The sequence below is a fragment of the Nicotiana sylvestris genome, chromosome 11, assembly GCF_000393655.2.
Source record: "Nicotiana sylvestris chromosome 11, ASM39365v2, whole genome shotgun sequence".
In the NCBI taxonomy this organism is placed as follows: Eukaryota; Viridiplantae; Streptophyta; class Magnoliopsida; order Solanales; family Solanaceae; genus Nicotiana; species Nicotiana sylvestris.
The window spans coordinates 2,411,922-2,425,452 of NC_091067.1; the positions used below are offsets into that span (position 1 = coordinate 2,411,922).

The following is a 13,531-nucleotide window of genomic DNA, read 5'->3' on the forward strand; positions in this document are numbered from 1 at the left end:
AAGATTGTACGGCCTTGTCGGCCTATGTTTGAGTTTATAAATGATTATATTGGCCTACTAGGCCCGTATATCACGTGTATATAATGATGTAATAATAAAGATACGCTACATTGGTACTCAGTTGAGTAAGGTACTGGGTGCCTGTTGCGGCCCATCGGTTTGGGTCGTGACAGCGGATGACTTCCATAGAAGCATTAACCGGGGTGTTGCGCACAGTCACAACCTTGTCCTCGTGTTCTAGCAGGTTTGCATAGAATTCCCTCACTAGCTGAATATTTGCTTCCTCGGGAGCCTCAAAGAACATGTCCAGCTGACACCTCTGTAACTCATCAAACATATTGGGGCATTCTTTTACCAAAGCCCTTCTATCGATACGGACCTCATGGAGTAACTTCTTGGCAAGTTTCTGATTGTACCTTGCCTCTGCTTCTACAGAGACGAACCGAGTGCTATCAAACCGTGGTGCACTGGTTTGGCCCCTAGCTCGTGAGGAGCCTCCTAGGCCACTAGTAGAGGACCTGATGTTTCATCTCTTACGGGCTGAACTCATAATACTTGTCAAAACAGAGAAACGCGTATTAGGATGAGCCTAAAATGTGTGACTATGGGTGGTTACTCAGACTTCACCACAACCATGTCACAACATCTCCTTATATCACCATTGAGGCAATTTCTCAAACACATTGTGGGCAAGGCATTTTCTTCATATTCATGGCCCCAAGGGAATTAAGAAAACTTCCCCAATTCCACTATCTACTACACCCACACATTCCACACTTTTTGTTAACCATCACCCACCAACAACACCATTCCAAACATTCAAAACACAAACCCTTTCACCAGACATATGCTAAAAACGAAATTACACTAAAAAGAAGAAGAAGAACTAAACAAAACAAAATTCTATCACTAACACTACATTAGAACAACATGAACTAGCATAATTCAACAAAAACAATAGAAGGAAAGGAGAAGGGGAGGGGGGGAGAAGATGAGGGGTATTGTGAAGGAGGGAGAAGAAGAAGAGAGTATGGAGTGGAGGGTTATGGTTTAGAGAGAGAGAGAGAAGTGAGGATTTTATGGGGGGGGGGGGGAATTGTTTATTTTGATATAGGGAAGGGTTTGAAAATTAAAAGAAGAGTGGGGAAAAAAAGAAAAAAAAATTAAACTTCAGCGGACGTCACCGCAGTCGACGCCGCGGTCAGAGACAGAGTCTCTCGCGGTCATTACTGCGGTTGACGTCGCGTTCTGGGACAGAGTCCCCCGCGGTCGTTACCGCGGCCGCGGTGAAACATTGAACGTTTAGGGATATCCGCGGTCCGCGGTCCTGGCCGCGGTCGTGGATTTTTTTTTTTACACGAAGTTACATACTACACTTACAACACATTCGTGGGTTGCCTCCCACGCAACGCCTGATTTAACGTCGCGTCACGACTCAAGTGGTTGAGTTTTCACTTCTCATTCGCGTACTGGGGTTCTTTCAAATTGATCACCACTGTATTTCCTTTTTCTTCAGATATTCCAAGGTAATGTTTCAACCTTTGCCCATTTACTGAGAACTTGTTTGTCCTATCTTCTAACTCAATCTCGACAGCTCCACTTGCGAACATTTTCACCACTCTAAATGGTCCTGACCATCAGGACTTTAACTTACCCGGAAACAATCTCAGCCTTGAATTATACAATAATACCTTGTCACCGGGTTTGAAATTTCTGTCCACAATGTGCTTATCATGCATCTTCTTCATTCTTTCTTTGTAGAGCCTCATGCTTTCAAAGGCTTGATATCTAAATTCTTCCAGCTCATGCAACTCTGTTAGTCGATTTTGTCCAGCTGCTTCGGGATCCATGTTCAATTGTTTCAATGCCCACCAAGCTCGATGTTCTAGCTCCATAGGCAGGTGACATGCCTTCCCAAATACCAACTTGTATGGTGACATACCTATTGGTGTTTTGAACGCAGTTCTATAGGCCCAGAGTGCGTCATCAAGCTTCTTTGCCCAATCAGTTCGTGTGGCATTCACCGCCTTGGTTGGTACACTTTTTATCTCCCGGTTGGACACTTCAACCTAAGGGTGTTTATCGGGCGGGCTGGGACGGGCTGAACAGAAAAAAACCCAACCCGTTCAGTTAGCGGGTGGGGTTAACGGGCTATTATAGGGCTGGGATTTTTCAGGTTTTCGTGGGCCCGTACGGGTTAGGGCTCACACGGGCTCAGGCGGGCCGGGCTCAATTTTTTTTTTTAAATTTAAATTTTATTTTTCATATTCAATGTTATTGATAGTTAAGTATTTGCAAACTTTTAAGGGTTAGAATTAAACTTTGAAGTTTAAAGTTTTAAATTTGAAATTTGTATTTTATAATTATAAAATTGAAATTGGAAAGTAAGTGGCTACAAAATTTTTTTAATAAGAGTATAAGACCAATAGGCAAATGTAAGGAACAAACTCCGAAGGCTTTCATTTATATTTTTAATATTTCAAATTAATTTGCAAGTTCTTTTTTTATTTTTTTATTTTTGAACTTGCAAATTAAAACATAAAAGTTTACAATAATTATAAAAAATAAGAAATAGTACATCACATGCTTTGCATCATTTTTGTAAGTTCTTCCATGCCAACATGAGGTTCTTGGTTTCCGGGATTGGTTGAATCGGAACCATAAACCATTATATCTCCAATTTCTTGGTCCTCCTCTTCGTCTACCTCGTCACGCCCTTGATTTCTCCGTTCTGATCTTATCCAATCTCTGAAGCACACTAGAATTTCCAAAGCGTTGCTGCCCAATAAATGACGGGTATCTCCTAGCTGATGCCTTGCTTGGCTAAATGCTCTCTCTGATGTGACTATTGAAATCGGCACATTTAGCACGTCTCGAGCCATGGCCGAAAGAATAGGAAATTGATTTGAGTTGCTCCTCCACCAACTCAGCGGTAGAAAATCCTTTGTGAGGGGCTCTGATGACTTTTGCAAGTAGAATTGTAGTTCATCAATATTTCTGCTACTGGTTTGTTGATGCTCTCCTAGTGTAGACCAAATCTGATAATCTTGAACACAATCATCATCATCCATAGTTGTTCTAGATGTTGAAGGATTAGTTGAAGAAATATTTGCATCTACAACCGAAGAAGCATCAACAATGTTAGCATAATAATTTTATAAAGTTTGTAAATGTGTGTGTAGCTCAGAAATACAAGTGTCAATATTAGGAGTTTCAGTTGGGCCAACATCCATATAAGTATATAAAGCTCTAACTAATTGGCGACACTTTATCATTTTGACAGTAGGGTTTAAAATAGCACCAATTAAGTAAATATAGGGAATTGGGTAGAAATACTTTTTAAACTTATCTAGCATAGATTCAACAACAGTAGCATATCCTTCTTTCTGCTTCAAATTATGTAATAAAAGAGAAATTTTAGCAATATGAACTAAACCATTTGAAATGGTAGGATAATAAGCTCCAGAAAACTCAAGTGTAGCCACATAAAATTTTTGTAAAAATTGTATAACATCATGAATGACTTCCCAAGTTCTAGATGTTAACAAACGGTTAGGATCGGTACAATGAGAATTAGCAACTTCAGTTATAGGCATTCTATATTTATAACAACATCTTAAGAACAAATAAGTATAATTCCACCTAGTAACTATTTCTTCAGGCATGAGTCTTGGTTTTAGTCCATAGTGTACACATTTTTCCTTAAATGCATTTAATCTAGCACTTCTATTATTTCCTTGAATTACACTAGCAGCTCTCCTAATTAAAGTAATTTTATCTCTAAATAATTCAAGGCCACTCTTCACAATCAAGTTATAAATATGACATGCACATCTAACATGAAATATTTCAGGAATTGGTGGGTGTAGATGCAATTTTAATATTGTAATAGCAGCAGTGTTGTTAGAAGCATTATCAAATGACATACACAAAACTTTTTCTGCAAGATTATAAAATATAGCAACTTCATGTATAGTATTACTTATAAATGCACCAGTATGACTTTGATCTTCATCATATTTAAAAGCAATAATACGTTTTTGCATACAAAAAACAGTCAAATATCATTTCCATTCACAGCACGACCAATATCAGAAGTAAGAGAAACTTTACAAGGAAGACTTGCGAACAAATAACGTATATATGTCTGATATTGTCCAAAAAGCCTAAAGATATCAGCTCTACAAGTACTTCTAGGAATACCTTTAAACATAGGGTTATAAATTCTTTGAATATAAGTAACAAGATACGGTGAAGAAGCAAAACTAAAAGGTAAACAACCTAAAACAATCATTTTAGCTAATTCTTCCCGATCTTTCTTAATATCGTATTTCCCAAATAACCCACCAGTACTCGGGTTAAGTCTTTGTTGCCCAGATAACTCATCTACTCCCCATTCAAGAGGGTGTTTCTCTTCCATATGCCTACGAAGTTGACCCGTTCCCCCTCCTTTACCAGGCTCATGTTTATAATGTTCACTACAAATTTTACATTTTACATATTTTTTTGATCTTCTAGTCTTTCAAAAAACATCCAACACTTACTTCTTAATCGTCGATTCTTCTTAATAGGGAGAGGAGGCCTACTTGTTGCACCTGCACCCCTAACATTTTGAGTTTGACTAGCATTACCAGGTGTAGGTGGTGGTGTGTCAAGATTATCGGGTGATTGAATATCATCTAACAAAGCATCTAAATCATCATCTACACCATAATTTTCTTGCATTCGCTCATAATCTACATTTAAATTTTCAGGTGAACTTTCAGAAATATGTGTAAAGCTACTAGAAGAACCAACACCACCTCTTGTTCTTTTTGAAGTTTTCTTACTACCACCTCTAGTGCACGCTTTTTTGGCCGCTCTAAGAAATCCATTATATAAATTAAAGTAAGAAATTAAATTAAGAAATTCAAGTAAGAAATTAAATTAAGAAACTAAATTAAGAAACTAATTAATAAAATAAGTTTACACCAAATAAGAGAAAGAGATGGAACGAGTGTACCGGGATTCCTTATGCCGCACTAATTTTGAATTTTTGATATCAAAATTCAAACTTCAATTGATAGACCGAAACTTGATAGTTGATAATACTTGAATACTTGATAATTGATACCACACTTCACTTGAATAATTGATATTTGATAATAATAATTTTGTAATGGCTAAACTAAATAATTGATGAAACTTGAAATAATAAATAATTGAGAATTTGAGATTTGAGAATTTAAGAACTATAATATCAAGAGAGAATTGAGAGTTTGATACTTGAGAGAATTAGAGTAGTAAGAGAGTGAATTTGTGAGAAAAAATGAAGAAGAAGGGGGGCTATTTATAGATTTTGGGGTGGGAGGGCTATATTATTAATGGGGGGGGGGGGGGCGAAATTGGCCATTTCTGCAATTTCTGGCCGTTCCCCAGCGGTCATATTTGAATTTGACCGTTGGGAACGATCCAATTTAATTAAAAAAAAAAATCAAATGAAAATTGGGATGCTAACGGGTTGCAGCCTATGTTTAGCCCGTTAAGGAAATTCGAGTTTAACGGGTTCGGGGCACCGTTAGTCTAAACGTGAACGTACACAACCAGGCCCCCGTCCCAACCCATCCCAACGTGAACAGTAGCGGGCTGACCCGGGCTGAAGTGGGCTAAAAACGGGTTAGCCCGGCCCGATAAACACCCATACTTCAACCTGCCCACTGGTTTGTGGATGGTAAGGGGTAGCCACCTTGTGGCGTACATCATACTTTGCAAGCAATTTCTCGAAGGCTCTGTTACAGAAGTGAGTGCCTCCATCACTGATGATCGCTCTTGGTATCCCAAATCGGGTGAATATATTCTTTTTCACAAAACCTATCACGACTCTTGCATCATTAGTGGGCAACGCTGCATCTTCCACCCATTTAGACACGTAATCCACAGCAACAAGTATGTATTTATTGCCAAATGAGCTGACGAAGGGGCCCATGAAGTCAAACCCCCAAACATCAAACACCTCTACCTCTTGAATCGGGTTCATGGGCATCTCATGGCAACGGGAAATGTTCCCGGTTCGCTGACATTCGTCGCAGCCCTTCATCCATAGGTGTGCATCTCTAAACACTGTTGGCCAAAAGAACTCAGCCTCTAGCACTTTCGCAGCTGTCGTGGCTCCTCCAAAATGTCCTCCATATGCTGATGCGTGACAAGCCTGCAAAACAGAAGATTGTTCTATCTCGGGGACACACCTCTGGATCATATTATCAACACAGATTCTAAACAAATAAGGCTCGTCCCAATAATACATGCGGAAATCACGATAAAACTTTTTCTTTTGGACAGATGAAAGGTCATAGGGAACAATACCGCATGCTAGGTACTTTGCAAAATCTGCATACCATGGCGCTTCCTCAAGACTGGCTGCGAGCAGCTGCTCGTCTGGAAAGGTTTCCAGGATCTCTTCGACCTCGACTGATTTTTCAGCTCCTTCAAGTCGCGATAGATGATCAGCGACTTGATTTTCTGTGCCCTTTGTGAGCACCTAATTTTTTATAATATTTAATTTTTTATCACTTCTTCTATGTAAATATTTTAGGGGTTTTAACCTACAATTTTTAGCTTTGTTACACTTTTATTATAAGGTAAAAATACAAAATTTAAAAGGTGAATTATTACTATTAATATTACTACAAAATACAAAAGTTTTGTGGAAATTTTAAAAAAATAAAAAGTAAAAGAATATTGGAATTAAAAAATAAATATAAAGGTATTTTAAAATTAAAAAAATTTAAAGTAAAAGAAAGTAGCATTTTTAAAAGAAAAGCAAAAAAAAGTGGATTGTTTTTTTAAGAAAAGTATTGGTAATCAGGAGTCCACCTGAAGAATGAAGGGAAGCAGCAAGTCAAGTGTTGGTAATCAGGAGCCCACCTGAAGAACGAAGGGAAACAGTTCAAGTTTCGAGGAAAATCAGTGCAAGTATTGGCAATCAGGAGCCCACCTGGAGAACGAAGGGAAGCAGCAAGGTTCAAAGGAGTTCAGCAATCCGGAAACCACCTGAAAAATGAAGGGAAGCAGTTCAAGTTTCGAGGAAAAGCAACGCAAGTGTTGGTAATCAGGAGCCCACCTGGAGAACGAAGGGAAGCAGCAAGGTTCAAAGGAAGACAACAATCAGGAGCGCACTTGAAGAACAAAGGAAAAGCATCTCAGAATGCAATTCAAGTCACCAACAAAGGAATCTCACTCAGAGAGTACAAGTCAGCAGGACAGCAGAAACTGCAAGTTCAAGATATAGATAGGATTCTTGTAATTCGTATATCATAGTTTAGTCTGGCTTCTTTTATTTTGTCAAAGTGTAATAAGGAGTTCAGTAAGCAGAAACAACAGCAATAGCAGCAAAATCACAGCTCTTCGGTAGTACCAGCTACCAAAATTTCTTGAACTACACGCAACCTGATTCCTCTATAACCCGAGATATGCAGGATGTCCAAAACCAAGGCGTGGTTGTACCCTTTCTCTTTTCTCTTATCCTTATTTCTTCCCTTTTGAATAAAAATATGTTCAAAAATTAGTCACATGGCTCACCTTATCTTTGCTTGAAAATTCATCATGTTTCCAAACAAAGAGGGGCAGCTGTGAGCACCTAATTTTTTATAATATTTAATTTTTTATAACTTCTTCTATGTAAATATTTTAGGGGTTTTAACCTATAATTTTTAGCTTTGTTACACTTTTTATTATAGGGTAAAAATACAAATTAAAAATAATAATTATTTTTATTACTCTTTAAGAATTATTACTATTACTATTATTTTATTTTTATTTTTATTTTAAAATAATAAAAACTTCCGGAAAAATATTAATTTTTTTTAATTTTCAGGAGTGATTTAAAAAATAAGAAAAAGGGAAGTATTGAACAAAAAAAATAAAAGTAAAAGTAGGTGGAATTCTCTTTTAAAAAGTAAAAGAAAGTAGAAAATTAAAAAAATAAAAGTAAAGTTTTTGGAAATTTTAAAAAAATAAAAAGTAAAAGAAAATTGGAATTAAAAAATAAATATAAAGGTATTTGAAAATTAAAAAAATTTAAAGTAAAAGAAAGTAGCATTTTTAAAAGAAAAGCAAAAGAAAGTGGATTGTTTTTTTAAGAAAAGTTAAATAAGTGGAATTCTCTTTTAAAAAGTAAAAAAAAGTGGGATTTTAAATAAGATAAAAGTAATTAAAATTGGAATTTAAAAAATAAAAGTAAAGAAAGGTGGGATTTCTTTTTATAAAAAAAAATAAAAGCAATTTGTAAGTGGGATCTCTTTTAATTAAAAAATAATAAAATAATAAAATATTTTAAAAAGAAAATCTCAAAAATTTTGCTATAAATAGAAGGGAAAATTTGAGAGGAAAAAAAAAAGAAGAGAGGGGGAGGAGAGAAATTTAGGTTGAAAATTTTCATTAAATTTTTCTTTCAATATTTCGAGCCTTGAATCTTGGGTTTGAAGAAGAGTTGATAAAGATTTTGTTGTTGCTGCTGTATTGACTCTACAACTTTCAGATTTTATTCATTTGAATTCACTCTCTTGTAGGTATGTAATTCAAGTTCTTGAGTTAAAAAGTGTCGGAGCATCTTTATTGAAGCAGAAGCAAATTGATTTGGTTCTTTTGATAAAGTTTCCTTCGTATTTAATCTGTTCGCATGAATGATGTTTCTTTGATTGAGCGAATTGAGATTTGCAAATGTTAACGTTATTTTAGTATGTTCATGACTCTGTCTCGTTTTTTTTCTTCTTTTTTTTTATTTTTCTTGGCTCATGACTTGTAACCAGCAGGTATTGTTTTGTTTACATTTAGATTTCAAGCTCATGTAGCACCATGTTCATATTTTGAAATTTAAAGAAGTATGTGAAGTTGAACAATTTGTCAAAATTAAGATGTAAAAAAAAAATAGATTGCGTTAGTGGAATGATCTTATCTTCAGTTTATGTTATTGGCTGCATATTTTCTTAAATTAACCATGTGAAGATTCAACTTCCTCTGCTTCAAAATGGTACTGTAGAAGTTATAGTGGTGATACTACAACTTTCTCTTTAGTATATTGTTAAATAAATTAATTACTTTTAAGTGTTCTTTGTTATAATCAAGTTTAAAATGCATTTTTGTATGTCCATGTTTGTTTTGTTCCTTCTGGTTCATCCGAATAGTTCTTAGCATGTTTTTTTTTGTGCTCATATGGTCATTTAAGATTCATTATTCTGTTATAAAATTTTGTTAGTTTCTTTCTAGAATTTGAAAACGAAAGTCGGTCTTTTGAAGATGATATGGAGATGAACCCAAAGCTGGCACCTGTCTTTTGTTATTTTCACATAAATGCCAACTCCACCTTTCTGAATTGTAGTATGCTATAACAAAGGCTCCAGTGATATACATGTAGCTAACTCATTTCTTTAGGACTTTTGTACTTATCAATTTATACCAATCCATCCACAATAAAACATCAAAACTCATGGCCCTCATTTAATTAATTTTAAATCCTTAGAATTCGAGGCATGCCATTTAGCGAATTTTCTATGGCCCTCGCAAAGTTGAAAAATGCGTAGCTGCTTTAGGCGTGTAATTTGAAATTACCTTCCTAAACTCGGGTGTGCATTTCATGTGACCCAAATCCAAATCCCAACAACGTTAAATAAAATGTGTCGTGGACCGCGGGTGCATTTATGTGACGTGGTTCAAGACATATTTTAAATGACGTTGCAATCTTCCTAAAAATGAATAAGAGCAGTTAATAAGTTAAAATTGAACCATAGGCTAAAACATGTATTAAAATCAGATAATAGGCCAATTATAACAGTTGAGCGACCGTGCTAGAACCACGGAATCCGGGAATGCCTAACACCTTCTCCCGGGTTAACAGAATTCCTTACCCGGATTTATGTGTTCGCGGACTTTAAAATAGAGTCAATCTTTTCCTCGATTCGGGATTTGAACCGGTGACTTGGGACACCATAAATTATCCCAAGTGGCGACTCTGAATTTTTAATAATAAATGAATCACATTTCGATTGTCACTTTAAGTTGGAAAAAACTCCCTTATACCCTTTCCGGGGTGTAGGAAAAAAGGAGGTGTGATAGCCTGGCGACTCTGCTGGGAACTGGAACCCAGAACTTCTGGTTCAGGGGTTGAGAATTCGAGCTTGAAATAATTGTTATAATTGGTTTTGTTTATTATCTGATTTTTACATGTTTGGGCCTAATGTACTAAATGCTGCTTTTACCACTTTGATATTATCTGGATTGTATATAAACTGCTACGAAACCCTTCTCTTCTCACCTTCAGGGATGTGCTCGCTGGTCGAGACTCCCTATTCTGTTAGTGTCAAACCTTGAAATAAGAAAGAGGCTCGGACAAGTTACTAAGCCGGATGGCCTTTTGGTTCCCGGTATGTAACCCCCTCCTCGGCTCGAGTTGTCCACTTGGGTACACAGTCTAGAACAAATACCGTGGCTTTGAACCTAGAATAACTCAGTTTCATGCCGGATCCCTAATAGGAACGTTTGTGTGCATCATGTGCATTTGACTTTGGAGGCTCAACACAGGGGTTGGGTCTATCTAGGACAGGTGTACCAAAAATGAAAAAGACCATCCTGATTCATCTTACTTGCTACTTGTGCATTTATTTGCTTCGGACTTGCATGTTGACCGGCTTTTGAATATTTTGAGGAAAGAGAAATACCAGTATGAGGGTTAAAGAGAGTTAATCGCCTGTTTTGAAAAAAAACAATATCCAAATAGTGTCGAAACTCTGCCGAATTTTTTAGAAAACTTTTTTAAAAAAAAAAAAAAAGAAGGAAATGAAAAAAGATTTGTTTTCAAAAATAGTTTGTTTATTTTGCCAATAAAATGAAAAAAGAATCTTGTTTTCAAAAATAGTTTGTTTTATTTGCCCGAACTACGCAAACCTGATTCTCGTCTTTCGGGGCGGGATACATAGGCAACCCACATAGGGTCCGGTCTTTCTAGTAAATCTTAGGTTCTTGGCTTTGCGGAGTCATAGCCAAATTTTGCACTTCTAGCCACCTTTTGGCCAAATAAGCCAGTTTGCAAAAATAGTCTCAATCATGTCTTCCATGTGTCCAGTAGGGAGTGTTATTATCTCACATAGTGTTGATTTAAAGTTTTCTCATACATGTGTGGATTTATTTACCGATGTTTGAACATGACAGATACCCCAGGATCACTGCATTCAGGAGCTGCTCGAGGAGCCATTTTATGTTTTTGAGTCAATTATTTTTGTTTATTTTTCTAGTCCTGTATAGTAGTATTTAGTCTTTTAGGTGATGTTAGAGTTGTATTGTCTAGTTAAGTTTGTATAGTCTTTTGTTACTGTATTTCTTATTTTGCATTTGGAAATGTGTTACAAGTAAAAATCCAAAAAAAAGAGATGTTGCATTTTATATTTCGTTATAAATTTTCTTTAGAATACTAATTTTAGAAATGAAAAGAACTTTTTTTTTTCAACCGCTAGGCAAGCGCCTAGGGCTAGTTTTTTTTATTAATAACAGAAAAGAAAAATACAACAATTAGGAAATTGTCATTGTCTTCCTTCAATGAAAGGAAATAGACTTTGCACTCTAATGTAACGTACTATCAAAATTGAGCATAATACTCAAATTGATATCACATTATGCCTACTAAAACTTTGTAATTGTAAAAACAGTCCAAGTGAGTCCATGTCGACGTTGTATCTCCAGTCCAAAGCGTCCCAGTTCCAGTGTGAAATTTGATTTGCGTAAATAGCCCCTTTTCAGCAACTTGACGTAGACTCCACCAATTTGGTAGCTCGGTACTGTAGCATACGGTACTGTAGTAGCATACGGTTACTGTAGCATACGGTTACTGTAGCATACGGTAACTGTAGCATACGGTTATTGTAGCCATCCGGTACTGTAGCACGTGATCATGTGATGTCCCCTTGAGATTCCCACACTATTGAGGGGGCCAAGGTCCTTGGCATTTGCACCCAAAGTAATGCACATGCCTACAATGATTCCCATGCATTGTCCCTTTCTTTAATGATCCATGTTTCCAAAATATTCTGTCATGTGCACTCTAGGTGTGCCTTATTTTTTCTAGTTTGTCCGTTTAAGATTGTATATCCTCTTTCCATTTGTTGAAGCATGCTGTCAATTTGAAAAAGCATATGTCCAGCTTTCATGCAAAGCTCCACATGCAATGTTTGAAAGCATTCGGTCAATAATATCCCAAAGATTCCATCTGGACCTTTTTTCTTGGCATGTAGCTGTAACAAGCAGCATGCGTTGCAAGAGGTCCCAAAGAGAATGCTTTAAATTAATAAAAGGTTGTGAGGCATGCTTGAATTACCTTTAAAATAATAAAAGTTTGTGAGGTCCCAAAGAGATGTTGCATTTTATATTTCGTTATAAATTTTCTTTAGAATACTAATTTTAGAAATGAAAAAAAATTCTTTTAATACTTCTTTAAAAGCTTTCTTTAAGGTGTTAATTCCAAAATCCAAAAAGATTTTCTTTTGAGGTGTTTCTTCGGGAAATTAGTGAAAAATAAAAAAAATCTTTTATTTTCATTAGAACTTTAGGATATTGTACATAAAAAAAATACTTTATCTTTTGTTTATCATTGGAATTTTTCCTTTAGGCAATCAAAATTGAAATCCAAAAACATTCTGTTTTATCTTTTTCATTGCTTGCTTCGAGATCTTGCGCCAGGATATCAAATGAGAATTCAAAATGTCTTTCTGTGGTTTATTCCTTAGATTTCTTTCAAAAAAAAAAAGAACCAAATTTTTTTTTCTCTTTTAGGGTTTTTCCTTGATAATTTCTCATAGAGTACCTGTTTTAAAAAAAGAAAAGAAAAAAAAGAAAGAAAAGAAAAGAAAAATGGAAGTGTTAGTTTGTTTACTTTATTCCCGATCTTCCCAGAACTATGCAAAGATCTGATTCGTGCGGGGTCATGACACGTAGGCAACCTACATAGGGTTCGATCGAATCATTTTTTTATTATTATTAAAAGAAAAAGAGGAAAAAAGAGGGAAAAAAAGGAAAAAAGGGGAACTAAAAAAGAGGTGAAGTCATGGGATGTGAGAAATGAGAAGGAAGAAAAAAAGCGATAATCAGAAAGAAAAAGGGGAAGGAAAATGAGCGAGCTAAGAAGTGCGAGGAAAGAAAAGAAAAGAAAAGATTCAAATGGACAAATTGGGATGATGTCAAGTGACCTTATGACCTTCGAAGTCATTCTAGAATCATTAATTGTTGATAGATGCATTGCACGCAATGTGATATTTTTGTTGTTAAATGCCCTAACGCTAACGGGATGACCCCATTTTGTTCCTTTTGATATCTTCATAGCAGAAAGGTGGTTGGTTTGTGGTTCTCGAAGTAGTAACTCCTCTCCACAGCATAAAGTCAAAAGGCAATGGCAGACAACAACAAAACTGAGTTGGTTGATACAGGTGCCCAAAAGCAATTGGTTGAACATGACAATGGGTTGGTTGAAGAGGTGAAGATGTTAAGACAACATATGGCAGACATGTATCAG

At 36.0% G+C, this 13,531-nt stretch overlaps 1 protein-coding gene across 1 annotated transcript in view; it reads right to left on the reverse strand.

The window, feature by feature from the left end:
• LOC104235405 (uncharacterized) overlaps positions 1 to 13,531 on the reverse strand; it is a 40,165-nt gene that overhangs the window by 4,655 nt on the left and 21,979 nt on the right. The window lies entirely within an intron of this gene.